At 39.6% G+C, this 26,568-nt stretch overlaps 1 protein-coding gene across 15 annotated transcripts in view; it reads right to left on the reverse strand.

The window, feature by feature from the left end:
- ROBO2 (roundabout guidance receptor 2) overlaps positions 1-26,568 on the reverse strand; it is a 766,105-nt gene that overhangs the window by 203,609 nt on the left and 535,928 nt on the right. The gene's annotated exons all lie outside the window — the stretch shown is intronic.

Here is a 26,568-nt window from a genome sequence, read left to right on the forward strand (position 1 = left end):
AACGAGAATCTTAAATGAAAACATTTCCAACTGCTGAATTCAGATTTCCTTGCAGCTATAATTTTTCACAATAGGGGTTTAAAAATATGCTATTATGTTTGTCCTGGGATTGTTAAAGACAAGCTCCCTGAGAACACCGAGAGAAGCGCACAAAGAATGGGCTTGTTTTGTGCACTCATTCATAAAGCCTTCGTATTGTAAAGGAAAACCTTGAGTTCCCCGCTAATAAAAATGACATTAATTATTGCTCCAAGGAACGCGGCCATAGATTCCAATCCGAGGAGTGCGGAAAGATGATATTGTGCTGAAAATACATTTTGGAATGGGATGGGTGATCAACAATCTGTGTACGAAATATGCCGATGTATGCAAGTCGTACAGGTACGCTGCTATATGATGCATGAAAACAGCAGCACATAAATGTAGCACTAGAAGCAGATTTACATTGTTTTATGGCCTCCGAGAGGGAATGGAGTTAGTCTTGAAGTGTTAAGACTTAAAACACAACATATTTTATTATAGCAAAATTTAATAATAGTAATTTTAAGAATATACTTCATAAAGAAACGCAGCTTCTCTGTGTCTTTTTTTTCTGCTCCTTCTTTCTCCTGTAGTGAGCAGTATATCTGAAATCCTGTAAACAACCTAGAAAGGAGCCTATTGACTAACACTGGTGGTGGTGTCATGGTTTTTAGTGGAATATATGGCTCCTTTTGCTCTGTATTGGGTCTTGTATAAATAAATGTATCTATGTATGGAAGATTTCAATTTAGAGGACGTTGAATTAACTTCTAACAAAATGTATTTTCGTAATTGATTATTACACACTATTAGGCCATCACTTATATACAAAGCCCCTCTTGTACAGCCTCATTATATTCCAACCATACAGTAGATATGAATGGGGCTTACAGTGCAACCACATACCTCTTATTTCACCCATTTATGCCACCTTCTACAAAGACACCATATAATGAAGCTATGAATTAAATTTTTTCTAGTTATGAATATCTCCGAAATGCAACACTCAATAATTATATTATTTGTTCATTTTGTTATTAAAAAATGTATTCAATTAATTGGAAAAAAAAGAGTAAAAGTAGAAAAAGTTCAAAGCCAGAAAATAATATTTTTAATAATTATTATTATTTTATTATTTAATTTTTAGCATTTGTATTTTTATTATTATCAGTGTTATTATTATTAATTTATTCATTCAATAATTTGTATTTGTGTTATTATTATCAGTTTTATATTTTATTTTATCTTATTTTGTGAATTCCCCCCAAAGCCGACTACATTTGAAAATTGTTTTGTGCTTTTTGCCTTGTTGTTCCCTATGGATGCCTGAAAGCCTTCAGTACATTCCACATGAATTTATTTTATGTCATAAAATGTACAAGGCACGCTACCACCAGGCATAAAGCATCGGAGCATACCAGAAAGAAATGCTGACCTATGGGGAATGCAGGCAAATTTAATGCAACCCAGAGGTGAATTAACGGAGACACAAAGCTACTCGGCATTTAGTCTACTTTGGGACAATCAAAATGACAATGCAGAAACAATTATCTGCATAATGTATAGACATGCAAACTTTTAGCACCAGAATAATATCTGGGGGTAGAAACGTATTAAGGGAAATGAAGATTGATTAAAAAAGATGGAGATAGAGATTTTATCCAGTTGTTCTGGAAATGCTTGTATAATATTTCCATATGAAAGGAGCTGTCTACTCGTGCGCTGTGCTCAAAGGTCACATATCTAAGCCACACATCATCTAATACATGATGAAACTACTGGCGGTGAGGTCATCAAAATGCCCAAAAAGATGTAAACGATGGACAACCGTTTTATCAGAATGGAGGCGGAAGGAAGTAAAATCTGCACCGTAATGATGAATACATCAAGATCATTCCAATGAAATCATAGATAGATAGATAGATAGATAGATAGATAGATAGATATGAGATAGATAGATAGATATGAGATAGATAGATTGATAGATAGATATGAGATAGATAGATATTTAGATAGATAGATTGATAGATAGATAGATAGATAGATAGATAGATAGATAGATAGATATGAGATAGATAGATAGATAGATATGAGATAGATAGATAGATAGATAGATAGATATGAGATAGATAGATAGATAGATAGATAGATAGATAGATAGATAGGAGGGATAGATATGAGATAGATAGATAGATAGATAGATAGATAGATAGATATATATATAGATAGATAGATAGATAGATATTTAGATAGATAGATTGATAGATAGATAGATAGATATTTAGATAGATAGATTGATAGATAGATAGATAGATAGATAGATAGATAGATAGATAGATAGATTGATAGATAGATAGATAGATAGATAGATATGAGATAGATAGATAGATATGAGATAGATAGATTGATAGATAGATATGAGATAGATAGATATTTAGATAGATAGATTGATAGATAGATAGATAGATAGATAGATAGATATGAGATAGATAGATAGATAGATAGATATGAGATAGATAGATAGATAGATATGAGATAGATAGATAGATAGATAGATAGATAGATAGGAGGGATAGATATGAGATAGATAGATAGATAGATAGATAGATAGATATTTAGATAGATAGATTGATAGATAGATAGATAGATATTTAGATAGATAGATTGATAGATAGATAGATAGATAGATAGATAGATAGATAGATAGATAGATAGATAGAAATTTAAACAAGCATTGAAATTAGGAATATTCTTCTCCATCTGTCAAGACATTCTCACGATCTGACACGATCTGCCCCACAAAGATTGTGCCATGTGTATTCCCCTGTAATGTTGATAGAGTAGAAGATTCTAAAATGCAATTTTTTTACAGCTTTATATAGATTCTTTCATTCTTAAAGGGGTTGTCCGAGTTTAAAAAAAAAATATATATATGTGGCCGGGAGCGGACTGACTAAAATAATAAAGCTGTACTTACCTTTCGGTGCCCTCCCGTATCCAGCGCTGCTGTCGCTCCGGTCCGGGCGCCATGTAAATAAACATGGCCGTCGGAGCAGCGCTGCATTCAGCTTCCGGCCGGACCCGACAACCTTACACAATGCTGTGTATAGGGACGGATAGGCGTACCCGGCCACGGCCGGCCGAAAGCTGAATGCAGCGCTGCTCCGGCGGCCATGTTTAGGTAAGTACAGCTTTTTTATTTTAGTCAGTCCGCTCCCGGCCACATATATTTTTTTTTTTTAAACTCGGACAACCCCTTTAACATTTTACTGCAAATGAAAAAAAGAATTAAAATAAGCCTACTAATGAGCATGTCCCCCGCGTGTGCCTTATATATGAACCGTACTCACAGACAACAGCTGTGCACAGGTCTGCCACCTGCTGGTCATTCATCCTTATAATCCGGTGCACCTTATATATGAACCTAGACGTTTTAGCAGGCATTTATTGATGGTGCGCCTTATAATCCGGTGCGCCTTATAGTCTGAAAAATACTGTAGTTGGTCATCCTGCGTGGTACAAATCTTGAGATACGTCAAGAAAGTTATCTGCTTCTGCCATTATGGGTCAAATATGCATATGCTTTATATTCAAGTTAAGAATATTTCAAGGAATCATCTATAGGATTTTTCAACTCAGATATTGGGGTCATTAGTTCTCAATTGGTGCAGATCTTCTTTCAGCAAAGGAAGGGGCCTTATGAATGACCATAACAAGGGGCCATAATAAGTTGCCCTAAAATTGGTAGCAGAATCTATTCTATGTAGCAGATGTCTTAGCTGTATGAGATAACACTTGCCAGAGCCTCGGTGCTCCTCTGATACCATCTCTATTAAAATCTTGTTCCAAGGAAGCAATGAATACAGAACACGTAGTAAATGTCATTTGCACATAGACGCATCACATCCAGGTTCGCACTTAGGTGACGGAGGAATAAGGGCGATTTCTGCATCTTAAGCAACAAACACACTTTCATAAATGACTCGGATGTTTCTTTTTTAACCTTGCCAACTTTATAACTATGTAACAGTTTCTCCAGAAAGGCAATAACACATCGCAACGCGGGAACTCATTTTCATGTAAATGCATTCCCTCAATGAGAGAGGAGCGAGCAGCATCATCCATTTAATATCCCTTTGTTTGAAGTTCTTTACCTCCAGATAAGGAATCGGGGGAAAAGTTTTTTTTGCGGCCAAATAAAAACAGCGGCGTGCGATTCATTTCGTCTAGGAGGCAATTATTATGTACAGAAGAAAAACATTAAGAGACAATTTACTTTGTTATAGTGGTGGATGTTAAAAGACGCTCCTCGGAGACTGTACGTCTGTGTAAATGATTAAAAGCAATTGTTATAAAGTGTTGTACATTAGCGCAGGGGAAATATATTGGGAATGGCCAATAATATCCTATTATTAGAGCAATACAATTATTATTACAGAAAACTATGATTATGTAACAAAACTATTCCCCACATCTTGCTGCAGGTGGTGCTGCCTAAGGCAAGAGGCTCAACTCGCCTAGTGTGCACCCCTAGTTTAGAGACAGAGGTGAGCAAACTGCTCAAAGGGGTTGTCCACTTTGAGCACTGATATTGTTTGTGTAATGAAAAGTTATAAAATTTTCCATTATACTTTCTGTATTAATTCTTCACAGTTTCCAAGATCTCTGCTTGCTGTCATGCAACAGAACATTGTTTATCCTTATCATTGTTTAATTCCTGTAGATAAACACCCGTCCATGGTCAGGTGCACAGCTCATTATAAAAAATAGTGTAATCAAAGATGTGTGATGATAATGAGTCCTACCCCTGTGTGACATCACACGACCATGGACCGTTGTTTATCTTACGGAAGTAAGCAGTGAAACTTCCTGTTACATGACAGCAATCAGAGATCTAGAAAGCCGTGAGGAATTAATAAAGAAATTATATTGGAAAGTTTAATAACTTTTTACTACACAAACAATATCAGTTATGTGCTGTATTGTGCTTAAAGTGGACAACCCCTTCAAGAATCTAAAAAAACAGTGGTTTAAAGCACACGGTCCCTTCAAAGGGTTGTCCATGGACATAAAAAGTTGGGTAAATGGTTTTGCAAAAGAAATTTTTCCACTTTAGGTAAAGAGTGTCAGACTTTTAGGTTTTTCTCTGGCTCAACATCATAGGGTTGTATTAGTTGGACTTCATGGACCTATTACTGGGGCTGAGCAGACCCAAACCTCAATGTTTGGGTTTGTATCAAACATTGCATGTCTGTTCCCCAAACCCAGACTTGAGCTGGTTCGGTGCTGACATAGCCATCATGTCAATGCTTCTGCCGACTTTGCCCGCACCATTTACAGTGTTCCCATTCACCTACCCATACCAAACTTTTGTTCCGTCAATATTGGCGAACCGGAACCTGAACAGGTCTGCTCATCACTACCTAATATCTCATCTTCTTTAATAATCAAAAGGGATATAGATAGTGTGGTGGTGGTGGTGGTGGTGGGGGGGGGGGTTAGATGGTTACCTCTCCAGATTCAGAAGCATCAGGTTAATACATTGTCTGAATCCTTATAACCTTAGTGGGATTGTCAGTCACAGACAATAAAAGGAGGAATGAGCACAGTCCCCAGGTAAAGACTGGAAGGGAAGACCATGGAATGAGGCCTCTGGGGGCATACCAGCATATGGCCCATCAGCTAAGGGTCAAGCTCCTTCACAAATTGTCTGCACTTTGCCTGGTCGTCTGCATCGATAAATAACTTCTCCGCTTTACATCAAGCACTTAGGTCTAAGCACAGCAGAAACCCTGGAAGCTGCATATGTTATATCTGTAAGGGCTCTACATTGTACTCAATACAAGATGGTCAAGTGGTGGAGAGCGAAGAACCAGGAATGAGCAGAAGTGATTGAGGTCACCAAGTCAATCTGTCCTAATAGTGATCCCTGTCAATGGAAACCATTTGTAGTGATGATATTTTCCAGTATTAGTTTTAGTATTAAATCTATTATTTGGTCATTACTATGTATCCAACTATGAGGCTATAATTAGAATAATATGTTCATCTACCACTCAACTACTAATATTATTTATATGTATACATGTAAAGCCACTGTCATTATTACTGTAATATCTCACTACCAACTCCTGGGACTCTCAACAATCACAAAAATAGACCTCCACCGATCACAAAAATTAAAGAAGTCTCCAGTGCCAACAAGTTAGTCAGTATTCAAAGGATAGGGAATAAATTGATGATAAGTGGGGGTCTCAGTCATTGTAATCCCCTTGTACCCCAGATGAACAGAGCAGCCTGTAGAGCTCTTCCAAAGTCAACTCGACTGGCTGCTCTGTTCATTTGGGATCCAATGGATCCCCGTTCTCATGATTTGTGGGGTCCCATCACTAAGAGCTCCACCAATTAATAACTTAGCCCCTATCTGGTGGATAGGTGTTAACTTGTTGTCACTGGAGAACCCCTATAAGATCTAGTTTTCAGTAACTGATTGAGCGGAAGTTGGAGTATGTGTCCGGCCATTCCATTCGATAGACTCGGAGTGTCAGAAATTATGGAGCACAGCTCTCTGTATCTCTGACACTTTCATTCACTGTCTATGAGACCTCTGGAGTTACAAAAGAGCTGAGCTCAGAAATTTCCTATGTTCCCATAGTAATGACTAGAGTGGCAGCACAAATGCTCAACCTTCCTCTCCACCAATTTCCAGCACTCCGAGTCTATTGAATGGAATGGGAGGACACATCTACCTTCTGCTCAAACCATTTCTGAAAACTGGATCTTAATGGAGTTCACCACCAGTGAGAACTGGACCCTGCTTCTTGTGATCGGTAAGGATCCATTCTTGTAATTGGTGCAGGTCGTAGAAGACCCACACCAATCAGATCCCTAACCTATTAATAGGGGATAACAGTAAAACTCGTTGTGATCCACATCATAATCATCCACATTCACATCCCAGGTCTACACATATTTGCCATCTTCGATGTCCATGAAGTTGGTGAATTCAATCCATACCTGGTCTCCAGAGAGACACCAATGTTTTGTCATCCGAATTTCTCAGTAGTGAAGCCTCAGCTAATCAGATCTCAGAATAGTAACAAAAATTTTTCGCATGGTATCGTCATCCTATAGAGAATCCCAGTCCTGGTTGTCAAACGATTGAGTGTCTTTGATACAACACATATATGTTCCCACATAATTAGAATCTGACATGAAGTTGCTTGGATCAAAGGGAACCCTGCACTCGTCATGAGCACAAGGCAATGAAATGACAATGAAATGAAACAGCCCGGGCCCCAGATGGCACGCTTGTGAAAATACATTCCAGCGATTGGCATCTGGATTTTGCAGCTGCCTTGCCGCACTCAATGTGTGGTCATAAATATTGGTTCTGCTATCGGATATAGTGAGGGATGAGGTCAAGTGAAAGCACATGTACCGGCACAACGGCATCCGACGTGATGCCAGATTCATTTTGCAACAACAGAACATCTCGTATTTCACAAGCTTTAATTTTTGATCTGACATCATAATTAGGAAACTCAATTTTCTGAGCTAAAATCCCATTTAACCTTCGTGTTTCCTGATGTACTTGCGTCCGGATTCTCATTCTTTCTTTCTCTCTGAACTTTGAGACGAGGGAATTATGAAATATGTCCATCTAATGTGAAGAACGGGACACGTGAAACCAGACTGGAGAATACCATTCTAGATGTAGCAGAGATGAGTTTGTCACTGAACATTTAGCAACTTTGTTTGTGAGGGATTGGAATAACCAATCTGCTTCCCTTTTGGGCCAGTCTGGACAGAACTTTTTCACTCTATTTGATTTCAATTGGAGCTGTAATACCAAATAAAATCCACAGACAATGGAGGCGCTGTTTCAAACACAAAGCAATCATATGGAGAATGACATGTATGTGCATTAAAGGACATCTACCACCAAATTACTGATGGTAGAGTGTCCTAAATAGGCTGCTCGTTATGTCTAGAGGATTGGGGGGGACTGTGTTGATCTCAGGCTTATGGCACCCGAGCACCTCGTGACTTCCCCAGAATTTAATGTATGTGCTCTCACCTAGTTCCCCGGCTGGTAGCAGGAGAAGGCTTGCAGTGGGGGGCGTGCATAAACTAAAGTCGGTGGAAGTCGAGAGGGGCTCAGACGCCGTCAGCCTGAGCGCCTCTGGAACTTTTACAAAGTTATTATTTCGGTAATAAATAAGCCGAAATACATGTAAAACACGGTCCCCCCCATCCCCTAGATGTAACGAGAAGGCTATTTAGGACACTCTACCACCAGTAATCTGGTGGTAGATGTCCTTAAAGATGATAACAATATATAAGTGTACTACAGCCACAAGGTGGTGCACATAAAATTAGATTAAAGGGGGCACTGGCTGACCAATATATATGGAGTTTTCTCGACTCATTTATGATGTCAGGCTGTTTGATTTTCACATAACCATTCCTTTCATTCTGAAGTGAGATAATGTCCAGGCAGAATCTTATTCCTTTATCACAAATACATGCATGACCGGCCAAGCCGAGTGTGCATGTGTGCAGGAAATATTAAGGTTAATGATGATGATTTATTATTATAGAAACAAAAAAGTTGTGACAAGACCGAAAAGTCAATACAAGAAGATCTGTTTGAGCCAAAGAAGGAATAAGCGATAATGTGAAAATGATTGCTGACACAAGAAGCGAATAAGACAAGACAGAAATGCAGAAGGAACACAAGGAGCGACACGTCTCGTCTCATGTTGCTTCAGGTTGTAACTAGAGATGAGCGAGTATACTCGTCCGAGTATACTGCTCGGTCGAGTATTAGCATACTCGGACCGGCTCGTTACTCGGACGAGTATCTCGCCGGCTCGAGATCGAGCATTAAATTAAGTGAAGAACAGTATTTTTTATTACATAATAAAATAACCCAGATGTTTACTGATGTTTTGCTTGTAAGAACACATTGAAATAACACTATTCTTCACTTTCCAGGTGTGCGCGCGTGTCTCCCGCTAAGTTAGGAGATGTTCGGAACATCTGGAATGTGAAGAATATTGTTCTTTCAATGTGTCCTGCACTTAAATCTTCGTGTTTTCACTGTTTTTAATGTTTTAATTCTATTCTTCACTTTGCAGCTGTGCGCGCGTATCTCCGAACCTATCGGGAGACATGTGCGCACACCTGCAATGTGAAGAATAGAATTAAAACATTAAAAACAGTGAAAACACGAACATTTAAGGGCAGAACACATTTAAATAACACTATTCTTCACATTGCTGATGTGCGCGCACATCTCCGACATTATCGGAAGACACGCGCTAACATCTGCAAAGTGAAGAATAGAATTAAAACATTAAAAACTGTGAATACAGGACCAATTAAGTGCAGAACACATTGAAAGAACACTATTCTTCACATTCCAGATGTTCCGAACATCTCCTAACTTAGCGGGAGACACGCGCGAACACCTGGAAAGTGAAGAATAGTGTTATTTCAATGTGTTCTTACAAGCAAAACATCAGTAAACATCTGGGATATTTTATTTTGCACTGTTCTTTTAACATTCTCTTTTACTAAAAAAATGCTCGGGTCTCCCATTGACTTTAATGGGGTTCGTTATTCGATACGAGCACCCGAGCATCGGGAAAAGCTCGTATCGAATAACGAGCACCCAAGCATTTTAGTGCTCGCTCATCTCTAGTTGTAACACAAGAAGATCCGCTTTGGCAAATATCCAAAAACATTGGCTGGAAAGTCGCGGCCTTAATACAATGTGGTCTTCATGCAAGAATTACCTTCCTGCAATGAGGGATTTCATTCTCAAAACTCACAGAAAGGGAAACATTATTTTAGGCTCCCAACAACTAGTTAGAATATAGTAATATAGTATATAGGAGTATAAATCTGCTGGATGGTGGTGTAGGACGTGTTCTACTATGGACAGTCATTAGCTCTGACTTATTGTATTCATTACAATAGAATTAAAGACATGGATGCAATTTGTAAAAGAAGTAATTAAAGGGCACCTACCACCACAAATCTACCTATAAAGGTAGATCGGGTGGTAGGTGGATCAATAGGACGTGAGGATAGACCTTTTAAGGGCTAATCCTCACGTCCCCGCACTTTTTTGGAAACTTTTATTACCCTAATATGTAAATTTTGTTATGCGGCTACCGGTAGCCACTTTACCCCTCCTACTCACCATGTTCGGCGCGCAGCTGCTCGTAGCTGCGCGCCCTCGTCCGCCGATCCTGCCCTCTGCGCATGCGCAGAACAGCAGGCCCGCGCCTGTGCAGCCCCGGCTTCGGAGCAGTGACCGTGCAGGCGCGGGCCTGCTGTTCTGCGCATGCGCAGACGGCAGGATCGTCGGACGAGGGCGCGCAGCTACGAGCAGCTGCGCGCCGAAGATGGTGAGTAGGAGGAGAAAAGAGGCTACCGGGGCGTGGAGTAGCCGCCTCGTGTAACCTCAGATGCGGCTACTCCACGCCCCAGTAGCCGCATAACAAAATTTACATATTAGGGTAATAAAAGTTTCCAAAAAAGTGCAGGGACGCGAGGATTAGCCCTTAAAAGGGCTATCCTCACGTCCTATTGATCCACCTACCACCCGATCTACCTTTATAGGTAGATTTGTGGTGGTAGGTTTCCTTTAAACATGTACTATATTAGTATATATTATTATTATTATATTATTATACATATTAGTATGAGTATTGTATGAAAAAATAGCAAGCAAGCCTAGCTCACCCTCAGTACTTCCACTCTAAGCCAGTCCCAAATGTAAGTCCACGGATAGAGAAATAAAACTGTGAGTATTGTAGTTATATATTTATGTTCTATTATCTATCTATCTATCTATCTATCTATCTATCTATCTATCTATCTATCTATCTATCCCATCACATTGATTAAGTACTCTATTCTGGGAGCTGTATCTTATAGGGGGTCATTTATCTTTTCCTTACGTTAGTTTTTTTGCACCTTTTTGCTGTGTAATGGCTGTTTTGCACCGTTTTTGGAATTTTATGCCTCAATTTGCCGTGTGTTGTTGCGCCCTATTTGTCATTACCTATTTACAGATGTTTGCGCCCAATTTATTACACTATTGCTCCTATATGGGCACAAATAATTGCACAATAACACGCCAGTCCTGACCAGGCTTAGGGAAGGCATTGGTATGATTTGCAAAACAAATTGCACCTTTTAAAAAATTTGCGCAAAAAAACCTGCATTTGAGAAAGAGACAAAACGACAAAGAGGAGCAAAAAGAGCTCAGGGAAGGGGAAAATAAGATAAATTACCGCGATAAAGTTTGAGGAGCGGACTAAACTTGACTCATACTTATACAATGAAGTACATAGCAATCTGCTCAGCTCCTCCTGCTTACTCCTAGCCCCACAGCTTCCAGAAAGACCCTTTACCTACTATGTATTGGTGTCTTCCAATGAGGATCCTTTAAAGGGTTTCACTTTAAATCACTGGGAACCACCAACAATAAGAATCCCACTGATCAGCTATCGACAAAAGTCCCAAAGTCCAGGATTGGACTGGCCCACAGAAGAACCTGAGGATCCTCTGGTGGCCCTAGACTCTAAGACAACGTTGGCCACCAGAGGTCAAGAAGAGGCCAACCAAATTTGAAGGCACTATGTTGAATGGAAGATGAATTGGAAATTAGATTTTTTTGGGGGGGCCCAAAAAGCACCATTCCAACATTTCCAAAGTCGTAGACAATGAATGAAGTAGTAGTAGACACAATAAGTAACATTCAACGACCAATCCCTTTAAGTTATACTAGACCCAAGGCTTAGGTCTTCACCAACACCTCCTATAGATGCAACCTTGCAGCCATCCATGCATCTTTCCCTTTAAGAACACTCCATTAGAATTATCCTTGGCCGTCCCTATGTGTTGTCAGTGCCAGACTGCCTTATGGGATCTCCCGAGAGCCCGGAGATCTATGACAATGACACTCGCGTGCATCAGCTTTTAACGTGCCATTAAGATGCTAATGTCTCCAAGTGCCCATTGGATTTAGTGCATCTCTAAATAGAGTGGGATCCCCATGGAAACTGATACTTCAGTGTCATGTCCATTTAATTCTGATTGAAAAATAATCGAACATCTTCTTAGGGGCCGGCGGAGCTACAAAAGAGGATGTCAACAACTTGGAGTCATGTAAATGAAATATTAATTCGGAGACATGCAATTTTTTCATTACTGCAATTTATGTGGCAGGATTTATGTTGGGGGTCAGAGGAAAAATTATAATAAAAAGCACAAACAATATAAACTTGACATATTTATATAAATGATACACAGTAATTACTCCAGGCCGGGCCTACTTTTATGATAATGGATTAAATAGGCCACCGTATATTTTCTTTATTACCCAAAACACTATTCTTATATTTATGGCGGAATATATCACCGCCGGTAATTTATTGGGTAACAAACCTGTTTCATGGAAATGTCAAGTCAAAAAGGAAACATGGCTTGTTCACAACGTGGGGTCTCTACCTCTATCTATATTCTCAAAATGTAATGTCCTCACATGATCAGAGGTTCCTCAGGTTCCCATAGATCACATCTTCTGTTTGAGGGAACTAAACAGGTAGGATTTAATTTGCCTGCAGCACCCTCACAGGTGAAATAAAGTATTACACAATTCTCATTGATACTCTACCATATATTGGGTCCTCCAGAGTGGAAGACGTTCTTTGTTGTTGTTCTCCGCTATAACTGACAGCTGATGGTCCGGACCTAAAGACTTTACTCTCTGTTTTTTTTTTGTTTTAATTTTAAGCAGACAAACCCTTCAGGGACCAACTTGCTAAGTTGTTATAGAAAAAAATATCAAAAAAAAATTTCTTACTGAAATGTATGCATTGTGGGGTTCCTTACTTTGGGTAAGAAAATGTTTGCGAGGGTCTGATCAATAGCATAAAGACCAAAAATGAGAAAAGAAAAGATAAAATCTAAAAAAAAAACAACACACTGTCCTCCAAGCAGGCAAATATGTCTCATCGTCTAGTTGCTCAGGTGATGCTTTGCTGAGTCATTATGAAACTGATAAATCTATACAAAATGCTGCCCAAATCTAATTTAAGGAAATTTCATAGTAACCTTATGATACTACTTTGTAAGTGAATATGTTTTAGGCAAGGACCCTGTCACCTTGTAAATTAAGCCCGACCTGCAGGCATATTATGAAATGGAGTAGATTTGTGGGACAAGGTTCAGTAGAAAGTGTTTTAAATAATTGCCAGCAAAGCTTAATATGTGCGTAGGCATAAAATGGACAGTCCAAATCAAAAATCTCCAATCCTCTAATCAAGGATCTCCAAGTGGGTGGTTTAAATCAAAGATTTCCATGTGGACGGTTGTAGTCAAAGATCTCCAAGTAGATGGTCCTAATGAAAGATCTTTGAGAAGATGGTTCTAATCAAGGATCACCAAGTGGATGGTCCTAATGAAATATCTCCAAGTGGGTGGTCCTAATGAAATATTTCTGAGAAGATGGTTCTAATCAAGGATCTCCAAGTGGGTGGTCCTAATGAAAGATCTCCAAGTGGGTGGTCCTAATGAAAGATCTCCAAGTGGGTGGTCCTAATAAAAGACCTCCAAGTGGGGGCTACTCATTTAAGATCTCCAAGTGGCTGTTCCTGATGACAGATCTCCAAGTGGGCAGTCCTAATCAATGATTGACAGCTGTCTATGTAGCCAGGCTCACAGGAAAGTCTGTTTTCTCATAGAACTATCAAATATGAGATGACAACATGACCCAGGTCCCTAGTAGATGTTTTAAAGGGATTCTGATGACTACATACAACATACAGTGGGACAGAAAGTTCTCATTCATTATTAAGGCTGAATCTGTAGATGTTAATGAGGACATGTTCGTAATAAGTCAAATAATACATTTTTTCCCTCTCGCTTTGTCCTCATCCAGATTATGAATCAGATATCTAACACATGCAAATGAGACACGAGCTACAGGACAATGGCCGCCTCGTACAGCATTATGGGAAGTCTCAGCCATCATAAATGACATAACTATAAAAGACCTTTAAATAATTCATAGCCCCGGACTGTGCTGCACTATGGATGGCAGCTCTCTTAAAGGGATACCTTATTCTCTGAATGTAAGACAATATGACATTACTTTGATACAGACACTGATAATGATACACTAATGAGGGGACACATGGGGGGGTTGTGGTATAGTGCAGAATAACTGCTGGAGGAGACTTCCTATAGAACATCTAGATGAAACCACAGAAGAGGAGGGAGTATAAAATCAAAATCTGTAGCTGACCACGTCTAATATAGTAATTGCACAAACCTATTACTATTGTGGAGTATAATCTTATCCCTAAGCACAGATAAAGCAGAGGGTTAAAGGGGTATTCTCATCTGGGCATTCACTTTCAGTTTCATTAATCTGCCATATACAAACATTTCTTCAATTGGATGTTATTAAAAAAAATGTTCCTGTATGAAGATAATTTCTCATAAATGTAGTCATATGGTCCCTTAGAAACAAGACTGACTCCTTGGTTACGGCCACGTCTGCTGGAGGGATTGCACAAAGAAACAAAAGTTTTTGTGTATGAAATGTCCGGATGTTGCTACATGTTGCACAGCCGTCCTGTGGTAATGATAGCTGAATCCAGGTGGTCAGGCAGGGCTCAATAGCTCATGTCTGGCCACCGCTGCCAGAGTGTGACGTGGTCGTATCCAGGGAAGCCATCTCGTTTCTAAGGGACAACATGGCTACATTTATGAGAAATTATCTTCACAAAGGAACATTTTTTTTAATAACATCCAATTGAAGAAATGTTTATATATGGCAAATGAATTTAATTAAATGTGAATGCCCAGATGAGAATACCCCTTTAAGCTAAAAAATGTTTTCCCACACATCTATAGACATCTGATCAGCTCCCCTTGCTCTATAATATGCTATCTGCAGATAAGACACTATATGCAATCTTCACAGCTCCTCCTGCTCTATAACATGCTGCCTGCAGATAGGACACTATATATAATATGCAGAGCTCTCCCTGCTCTATAACATACATCCTACAAATAGGAGACTATGTGCAATCTTCCTTGCTCCTTCTGCTCTATAACATGTTGTCTACATAGATGACACTATGCACAGTCTGCTCAGCTCCTCATGCTTTATCCCATACTGGCAGAAGATAGGACTCAGTGTACCATCTACTTTGGTCCTATTGCTCTATAACAATACATACTTGCAGATATTTTTATTGTGACACAGTTCCTTTCATGTCTGAATCCTGTAAATCACCTTTCCCTTCCTGACTGATAACCATAGGCACAGTAGGTAACACATTCAATTTGTTTCCATGGCTACGATTGTTACTAAGGAAGGGACTGTATATTATTCACCACATCAGGGACATTTCCCGGTTACCTATATACAATATACATGATTACAGATAGGTGTTACATATTTAGATGTACATTGCTTTCCATTTACTTTATTCTTTATACTGATTAGATGTAGTGAAGAATCCAGGAGAAGAGTATTATGGGGTGATAGGGATTGGATACACTGTATCTCATCATTCTACCCCATCCATACTGGATTCCATTCATTGTGAATAGCAGCATCTCTCAGCATCTACATTATGTAGTCATTGTGTAGACTTACCTAACCCTCTAAGGTGCTTTCCTTTTTACTTTTGATGAATGGACGTGACCTTTTGGTAGTGGAGCTCAGGTAATGGCCGACAGAAGAGTAAATCTCTGTAAGTGGAAGCCTAAGTAATTCCGATAAGTTTTTAAGAGTCTTATATAAGATAAATTGCAACTACAATGCATACATTTTGCAGAGATCGCACCTAGGCTTGAAGGCACATTAGGACCAGGGGACTCTTAAAGGAAATCTATCATCAAAATCCATCTTGATGAATCAGGGGCACTTACTCATAGATCCAGGCACCGTGACTGTAGTATTCTTCTTATATTTGTTATCCATTGCCTCCTTCCTTCTAAAACTAACTAACAGTGAGTCTGAAGTGCTCTACAAGAGCCCATCCTTGGTCTATCTTCACAGACTGGTACATGGCCTCTCTCCCCCCTGCTCTTTCAGCACTTCCCCCTCCCTCTTCCTGCTGTATTCTCACCAGCACACAGTGGGAGGGGGAAGTGCTGAGGGAGCAGGGGGTGGGAGAGACCAAGTACCAGTCTGTGAATAAAGAGCACAAAGGGGCTCTGGTAACACCCCCAGAAGAATGTATGTCCCAAAGGGGGAGCAGGAGGTAGGGGGTGACAAGTAACAGCCTGTAAAGCTGCAGCAAAGGGAGTCTCTGGTAACACCTGGCTCATTTTAAAAGTTGATATTAGAAGGAAGGAGGACATGGATAACTTATTAAAGAACATCAGAACAGTCACAGTGCCTGGATCTATGGCTAAGTATCCCTGGTTTATGACGCTTCATTTTCATGGTAGATTTCCTTTAAGGGTGGCCAACTATTACATATGATTGACAGTGCTGCCCTATATGTATTGGGAAAATATTGCCCTCATCTTGCTGCTGATGGTGCTGCCTGAGGCAAAAGTCTCAACTTGCCTCATGACTGGTGCACCCCATTTTTTATGGAAACTCAATTTTGAACCATTCCTGTTATTTCTTCTCAAAATGTAGAATTTATTTGACAGGTGGGTCAGTGGCAGAATAATAATACTAATTCCTTTATTTATATAGTGCACACAGATTACGCACCGCTGCCCAGAGTCCCTGTCCCCAATGGGGATCACAATCTAATCAGCCTGCCAGTGTGTTTTGGAGTGTTGGAGGAAATCGGAGTACCCAGAGGAAACCCACGCAAACACAGAGAGAACATACAAACTCTTTGCAGATGTTGATGAGTATGATGCCCCTTATTAGACTCTCTAGGTGAGTATAAAGGGTTTGTTTCTATATTATAAATCCAGGGTCCATAGTTGGTTTAGTAGCCCCAAATAGCTCTGAAAGGTTCCCTTTAAGCTTTGGGGCAGAGAATCTCCATAGAGAAGGAAAGTATTTATGGATCTTAATTAGCCAAAGGATCTAAGCATTGGCAATCAGTAGAAAAATTCAGGGATATCCCTTTAAATCTTCACCGCCTTCCTCTAAATAGTCAAAGTAAAATCATGGAACATTGCAGAGTTTACTAGGAGTAAGATTCATCCGCTATGGAATTGTTTACCAATAAATAGATACAATTATACATTGCAGGTTACAAGGCAGCAAAGTCAGACAAATAGTGTCATAAGGAATCGGGTGATTATGTCCAGCAAAGTGTCTCCTTTAATTGCTCAGAGCCGACAGAAATTCCATATTTGGGGAAGGATATACATAACCGTGTCAGATGCCGGTTCTGATAAATAAGTCATTGTTATTCTCTATAGAAATAAGTCATTGCTAATGATTTTCTGCCACAAGTAGATAAAATACAGTGTAACCTTATTGCTGATTCCCCGCTAATGAGGAGAGGAGTTTTCCATATCCGTAGCTCAGAAGCAATACACATTGGGGGAAAGATATCCAACATTAATGTAATCCATTGACAGGTGTGTAGCCAATGACGAATGCGCCGTTATAATGAAGCTCCAAAAATCTCCCTGTAATAGAGGAATTAAAACTAAGATCGTGTCAGTCAAAGGTGACAGCACTTTGGATATTGAACCCCTAGGATCCCAGCCTGGAGGCACGGATGACAGACACCTTATTAAATTCCAGAAATATAATGTAGCATGGAAAATCCTGCATGGGGGATGAGATAGCAGCCTGGTTAAAATGCAACGTGCAATCCTTCATTGTCTGATTTTAGAGCTGACCTTTCTGTAATGTAAACTGTCGATTATGTAGTAATAGCAGGTGATCCGTGGCCGGTTGTGGTCGGTGAGAGGTCGGTAAGACTTGTTTTTGGAAAAGTTGCAGTATTTTTTTTTTGGTTATGTCAAGTTGTAATTCAATGGGACTCGGTCACCTTCCCGCTCTTAGCAGTCGTTAGACAGAATTTATCATTTCTAAAATGAGTTTTGTGGATCCGAATATTAAAGGTGTTGTCCAGAGGTTAAGAAACATGGCTGCTTTCTTCCAAAATTAGCTCCACATTTGACCATGGTTTGTGTTGTTACTGTAACCTGGCTGTATACAGATGAATGGAGCTTAATTGTGCTACCATGCACTACCACTGGTCAGTCGTAGTGCTGTTTTTGGAAGAAAGCAAACCCGGGACAAGCCCTTTAATGACATCTGGAAAGGTATGGTACTGAAGCGTTACCTGGCTCTGACTCCACAAGTAGGCAAGCACTGTCAGACCGGAGCACCATCAAGATCTTACTGTCAAATATGTTGAGGGTTAGTCGTCCACCCATGGGTTGGATGTGATTTTACCTATATAATTTCAAGGGTCTAAAAAATTCAGTCATCCTGAACAGTTGTTGAGAAACTGAGAAAAAGTGCGATGATGACTACAAGATGCCAATACAGTTTAAAGTAAAATGACAGAACCTCCTCAAGGTAAGCCATTGACATTCTCATCAAAATAAATTCCTTTAGGACTGTTAACCAAAGATGTTAAAATAAACAGTTGGATGAAGAAACTGGGGAAAAATGGGAAGCCGACCGCAACGTGCCGATACAGTTTAAAGTAATCTAATAATAATGGAATATCCTAAATACAGTATAGGCCACCAATATTCTCATCGAATTAATTTTTTATTTTTTTTATAAAAAAATTGTTAAAATAAACAGCAAATCAAGAAACCGGGAAAAGGCGCGATAGCAACCACAAGGTGCCAATACAGTTTAAGGTAACCTGAATTATTTTCTTTCCATAGATTTATTTAATTCCTGCAGGCACTAGTATACTGGCAGTCCCCGGGTTACATACGGAATGGTTCTTTAGGTTTGTTCTTAAGTTGAATTTGCATGTAAGTCGGAACTGTAGATTTGGTAAATGTAAATCCAGAAAAAAACATTACAGACAACTGGATTTTCAACATTTTGTGTTGGAACAGGGATTATCAATAAAGATTCATTACAGATAGCTGGGGCCTGGGACTAAAGTAAAGCATCTAGAGAGCTTCACCAGGGGTCACAGTAGCCAGAGAGGTCTGTCTGTAACTAGGGGTCGTTTGTAAGTCCTTAAGTCGGGGACTTAGGTTGTTACGTCTCCTCGCAGGGCTTATTAGACTATTGATACCATCCAGAGCTATCACGGCTCAGTCACTATGGCACGTCCCCGCTAATTCTAAGATGATTCAAGCCCCGCCATTTACACACGGGCCAAAGGAAGCCGAAAAGACTTCACAATTAGCAGCAACAAAGTGACATTTTTAGTATCAATTTTGCCTTTTTTTTCCAAGCGAGTCATTAAATCAGCCTGATATATAATTACCACTTAGGATTTAATTTATAGCAAAGCATTTAAAAAATGCCGCATTCAACGGAGACATTTATTTTCTTTATTGCCATTTCTGTTTTCCCAAGTTTACAATTACCAATATCTTCCAAACGACTTCTGAATAATTTTTATGGAAATTCGCACCGGTTGAAAGTTGACACTGAAGTAAGAAATTTGATGTGGATTTACTGTGACTATATTGAATGCCGCTTGGGGGCAATGTATATTTGATATCAATACATATAAAATGACCAAAATATGGGCATCGTAAAAACATCTGTATCCACAACTGTATCTGTATCATAATGGAACAATTCGAGGCAAAGCTTGTAGATCCCAGTCCAATAATGGTAACAAGGACCCCCTAGCACGTGGGATTTTCCAGATGGACATGTTCGAATATTTGCTTCCTGTTGGACGTCATTATACAGATATGATTGTCGGCTGATCCCACTTGAAGGAAATCTACCATCAAAGTCCAACATGATAAACCAGGGACACTTAGGCTACATTCACATGATGTATGCCCGCCGTACTATGATGTATGCCCGCCGTATGAGCTCTCATACATCAGCGTCGGGGAGAGGAGGAGGGGATGAGCGCCGCTCACCCCCACCCCTCTCCATAGCGATATATGGCTGCGTCGTCGTATTATGGGAGAAAGGTAAGACAGGTCCTATCTTTCTCCCAGCTACGGAACAACACCGCACCGCTCCCATAGGACGTCGTGAGCCCATTGCCGTTCGTGCGAATATAGCCGTACTCATAGATCCAGGCACTGTTACTGTGCTAATCTTCTTATATTTATTATACATGGCCTCCTTCCTTCTAAAATTAACTTTTACAATTATGCTAATGAGCCCAGGTGACTGGGTGTTACCAGATCTGATCCGTGCTACAGCTTCATAGGCTCTTGCTCCTCCCACTATGTGCTGAAATTGCCTCTGCTGCAGTGAGATTTGTGGCCAAAGTGCCGAGGGAGCAGGAGGTAGGGTGGGACAGTGTAACAGCCTGTAGAGCTGCAGCAAAGAAAAGCTCTGGTTACACCCCCATAGCACTTCTGACTCATTTGCATAATTTTAAAAGTTAATTTTAAAAGGATTGGTCCCATGGATAACACATATAAGAATATTACCACAGTCACGGTGCCTGGATCTATGAGTAAGTGTCCCTGGTTTATCATGATGGATTTTGATGTTAGATTTCCTTTAAATCAGTCCGTCCCACCAACCTTTCTTCCCCATATGTAGGTCCTCAGGTTTTTGCAACCCATTAAGAGAAATATTTAAAGACATTTCTAACACCTGACGGATATAATTGCCTTTTAAGTGCTTTTTGTTGTCCTCCTTATTTACATAATCAGGTAGAAATCTAATGAAGGGCGTATAGTTATCATAAATTAAGGAAAAAGATCAACCATTACGATGTGTTCACCTGATGCAGGCTCTGACCTTTTATAAATTAGACACACCAAGTATTGGTATTGCATCCTCCGAATATTTTTCATGGTGGATAGAGGCAAGAATAATCTATTGCTGCTTCCTTTGTAAATGTTAAGTACTTCTTCACTTTGCGGTTTATAAAACATATTACCAAGGAGGAAATTACTTCTCGTTTCTACATCTGTTTATGTCTTGAGAGTTCTAAAGCAGGTGCGTCTGTATATGGAGGATGAAGGCAGCGCGGGCTACACACTCCTTAAAGGGGCTGTGATTACATGACCTGTTCGGATGTTGGCCTAGGTAAAAGCAAAGAATGAAATTAAGTATCTCTAGTTATGAGATTATAAATATTACAAATATGGAAAGTGTGAGGACAACGTGGTGTCATGTTGACCGGTTCTTCAAAAACCGGTGAAGAATAGGCACAGTTAACCTTACTTAAACCCCCCATCTCAAAAATGCCTCTTCCCACCAGTGAAATCGTTCCCCATACTTTTCTACCCTTGTCTTTGTTGGCTCCGCCCACTGGTGCGTGACCCTGTGGCTTGGCCCTGTCCATTACGGGGTGTGTGAAATAGTGACAAGATCTGCACAAAGTGCTCACTGCTAAATACAAACTGCAGTGAGAGGGAGAGTATTCAGGTAAGGACAGGAAGTGACAAGGAGGGGACTTCCTGTCTGCTCATACCTATATTTGAAGAGACACTGATGTGTCAATCAAAATAGGGAGGCTTGATTCACTGGCAGCCCAGTGAAAACATGACTCTTTTCTTTAGAAATTGACTTGTCTACTCATTTGCATATCAGAAAACGGCTGTTATTAAGGAGCAGTGCCTCAGTGGCAGATAATATTGTGGAGGACTTTTAACCCTTTGTCAGAGGGTATTACTGGTGTAATTCTGGTGAAAGTTCTTCTTTTAATACTTCAATTTTTCTAGTTGACCATATACAGAATATATCATAAACATCTCCCAACATCATAAACGTCTCACAAAATCATGTTTTTGTCCAATGCTAGTCAGCTGCACTCATCGAAGAATATGTGAACAGATCCATATTTAGAACATATATATCGTGTAGTATTGAGCTAAGACAAGATTCTTAAATATACTGAGGATAACAAAATAACAAGTAAACTGAATAAAATTGTAAAATAAAGGGGTTAAAAATGCTAATTAATAGTAATAATAATAATAATTCCTTTATTTATATAGCGCACACAGATTACGCAGCGCTGCATAGAGTTTGCCAGATCAGTCCCTGTCCCCAAAGGGGCTCACAATCTAATCAACCTACAGGTATGTTTTGGAGTGTAGGAGGAAACCGGAAGAACTGGAGGAAACCCATGCAAACATGAAGAGAACATACAAACTCTTTGCAGATGTTGACCCTGGGACTTGAACCCAGGTCCCCAGCGCTGCAAGGCTGTAATCATGTAAACATCACTAGGGGGTTAATATTTATACTTTTTTCATGGTAAACCCCTTTAACAACAAATTATAAATACATCTGTCCAGCCTAGACTCTAATGTTATTCCAGTGTCTATCGCAGCTATGTTGTCTCTGAACAGCACACCATGTGGCTGGGAGTGGTATTGCAATAAATGTATTTAATGCAAAAGGTTCAATAAACATCTCTTTTCCAGTCAATAGAAAAAAAACTAAAAGGTGATTTGAAGAAAATTCTTAGCTTTTTACAAAATTTCTACATCACATAAGAAAATTGCATGATAATGGTGTAAATCTCCAACAATATACAGTAGCAATACAATTTAGTTTGTATTATTGTTCAAACTCCAATCTAATTCTAATTCTTAGGTTGTTAGAGATGTACATGATGATTTACAGTAATTTCTTAATGATTTCACTTTAATTATAACATTTTATTCCAGATATTTCCCATCTACCCAGAGTTTATTAAATTCTTGCTCAGATACAGCCCCAATATCCCATTATCCGACTGATATCTCCTTGTGTAATCTTACAATACGTCACCCATGAGTAAACTTTTATGACTTTGTGAGCGGAATAATAAGGAATGAGCTGGGCAAGATTAGTGTCTGCAATAACAAAGTGTCTTGTGCCAAGCTCCAAATTCAGATTTATTAAACATGAATGTATCCTGGGGTTGTTCAGATGGTAATAATGAAATAGTCTCTTTTGGAGATTAAAGAAAGGAAATAAAATTTTACAGAGCTGTATTGCATCTTGTATCTTGTAAAGACGGAGCGTGAAAAAGAACAAAGGGCTAAAAATGGTGGAGAAACGTGAAGAAACAAAGGGACAGAGCTGCCATCTTAGCCCTTACATACAATGGCTAATTCCTATTAAAATTAAGTGTGAAGGATGATGAGATATTAGTAAAACACATGTTGGTGGTAAAAGGACTGAGCTTCTCGTCTACAGTCTTTGATGTCCATTTTAACTAGTGCTAAATATTCTCTCTAGAATCCAGGTAAGGCCAGGTAAGTACATCTACAAGATGTATTGAGCACTATTATAGCGCCCATTCAGTTTTCAGTACCTATGCTCTGTGTTGTTGTCATACTCTGATTTCGGTCAATGACCATGCCATAACAGACGTGGTCAAGGCTGTGCTCTGATATACAGGTCTAGATTATAGTAAGGCACATGATGTGCTCTGAGACTCCATAACTGTAGTAACCTCAAAGGCCGGCACTGTCTACCCTTTCTCAAGTTCATTGCTCCTATTCTAGACTAAAAGTGGTGGAAAGATGGCTAGACAAGAAGACCATACACTTTAGTTACCTGCTGGCCAACAGCGATCTCAGTCACCTTCCTTCTAGACGTGTACATTTCGATTGATTGAATGTAGTGAATGGGAGATAAGAAAAAATCACTGTTGGACTCCCCAGACACTGACTTACCTCTAAGAGAGCAAAATGAAATCCAATAGCTTGATCCTCCCCTCCCTAACATCTAATATCAGGTGGCATCCACACAGATAAGAGGCCCGGTCAAACTTTTTAAAATTGGTGGGTTCAGCTGATACATCCCTAATGCCAACTTTAAGGTCTCCATTCACATATGAAACTAAGTTTTGCCCAACAGTTCTCTCAAAACTCCCTTGTACACATGCAACACTGACTTGGGTTAACATACACACATGATGAATGGAAAGAGCCACTATTCTCTGACTTACATCCTACGAACCAAAGGTTCAAGCAGTTGAATTACCACTTGTCTGAATCTTATCTTACTGGATATCCGTCATTAGTGGAGAGTCAGGAGATAGACGGAACACATATTACATTGTTCTCAGAAATCTTTGTATTCTGGCAATTTCCATTGTTGGTGACCTTAAAAGAGTTCCTAAGGAAAAATGGAAAATCCCAGGGGGTCGAGGTAAGAAAAAAATTAAGCACATTTTCCCCTTCTCTCGCTCCAGAGTCCACATCACTTTATCAAGTGGTTCCTGGGGTTGTCAAGGGACTTACTTATACCAATTTGGCCTTTGCTTTCCAGAGGATTTCCCTTTCTGTGTTGTCCTCTGTTCCAAGGAGGCTAGTCATTGACTAAATTAGATGCCATGATCCCTTGCAACTTCTAACTGGGCACAGCCACGAAAACCAGAACTATGTGGGAATCACCAACTTGACCAGGGAAAGTAAACATTCTTGTTTTTTCCCACCCTTGTCTTCGCCCCCTGGGAGTTTTGTATATTTCTGGAAAACCAACTTTACGGAGCAATATGCTCTAACATCACCTGTGTGGATAACCACATGCATCTAGGGTCATCCCTCTTGAATCTAGATGAGCTCCGTCCCACAGAACTAAATCGCCCTAGTGATCAAATTTGACTCCCTAGAAATGGACATTATATTTCCCCCTATAATCATATCCTATCATTGTTGTTTTGTGTAGTTTTTCTCAAAGTGAACTCTTTTTATCAACGGCCATCAGGGATACATAAGCCATAAAACCTATTGCACTATATAAAACCTTGCATTTACTCTTCTCCAGTTGAGTTATATGTCTCGTTATTGTAAATGCCACCATTTTCAAGAGTCGGACGTGTTCAGGGAAAAGCATCAGTTCACATTAAATCATGGCTGACAATTAATTTCAGTTAGAATAAGTCTTAAACAGTCGACGCTGGTTATTTGCATAGCTCCTAAAATGTATGCATTTCACCAGCAGCGAGGCACAATTTCATGATAGACTAGCATTGTGTGACAAGACTTAGCTCACCTCTGCCAATTCCGAGGATTTAATTAGGAAACATTTTCTACAGTTTAGTCATTGCAGCCATGGAAGTGTTTGAATATTTTTTCAACAAATCAGTGATATTATAAAAGACACTGTCAGAATTCATATGTGGAAAACTCATTAATATGTGCATGGAGTCGGAGTCTTAAAATGGAAATATCTTCATGGCAGCACAACAACCTGGATATAAGTATATACAATATATACGTCATGTATATATTACCAGTGTCTTTGTCTAAACAGTCCACCAGTCTAGCAACAGAGAAGACAGTATTTTGGGTATCATGACTTCTTCTTGAAATTAATGAATTCAATGCGCCTGCAACTGGTTACAATAGTCTTATAAATGGGTGTATCTACTAAGGATCCAACTAGTCCATCAGGTCCAACGGTCCCAAGCTCTAATGCAATAATGATCCCAGAAGTCCAGCAAAAAGGATGACCCAACTTGAAGATTACTAAAAGGGATTTGCAAACCAAGTTGGGTTGGGCTTGGCAGGTTCGGCTGAATGTGGACTTATACAAAGACAAAGCTGAAATGTGAGTGTATCAGTCCAGATGAGTGTTCTGTTCTCTGCTTTATATTAATGATGGAATAAAGCTTAATAAGAGTCTTTGACCAGTGCTGGATTTCCACTTTTCATTAATTTCGGAACCTTGAAAAAAGGTTCAGTTTTGTACCTGTATTTAAATAGCACCGATGGCTTTATCGGCGGCATTTTAAGAAGTTGAGCCCAGACACCATACCTGAGCTTCTGGCTGAAGTTTGGGGACCCAAACATTGTGGATCAGGATCACCCATCCCTAGTTACTAGGATGTCCCCATAGGAAAGTCATTGTTTTTCTTATGAAGTTAGGATTCAGACTGCATTAACCCTTAGACTCTGCTACTTGAACTTGCCCCATATCCCTCAGTGATGGGGTCCGATGGGTCTACGTGTCCCATTGGCCTTGATACATTGGCTGTCGGTAAGATTATAACATTTTGCCTACATCAATCTTTCATAGTGAATCCCCTTAATGCTCCTGTATTATTTCCATACATTTTATGACATGAGAAAATCGCTCACACCTCAGTGGTCAGCCTACAACATGCAAATTGTCTCCTAGAGAAATGTAAAAAGACAAGGGTCTACGGGGAGATCTTGAAATGTAACCTAATGTGGGGCCATATGTCATGACTACCAAACCGTCAACGCGTACAGTGTGAATCTAATTCAGACTATAGAAATCTGTTTACAAAAAATGGGCTGCACACTTGCCCCTAGCAGACCCCTGCAAGCATTCATCTCCATCCTCAGGGAAATCTAGGTTAATATTACATTTGTGCAACAGATTCTCCATTTTTTATTTATTGGAAGGCATTCTACCATGACCGAGTGAAGGCACAGTCTTAGAATTACTGAAGCAGGAGAGAGATATAGTCCAAGTCACTT

This window comes from Engystomops pustulosus, chromosome 2 (genome assembly GCF_040894005.1).
Source record: "Engystomops pustulosus chromosome 2, aEngPut4.maternal, whole genome shotgun sequence".
Taxonomy (NCBI): domain Eukaryota; kingdom Metazoa; phylum Chordata; class Amphibia; order Anura; family Leptodactylidae; genus Engystomops; species Engystomops pustulosus.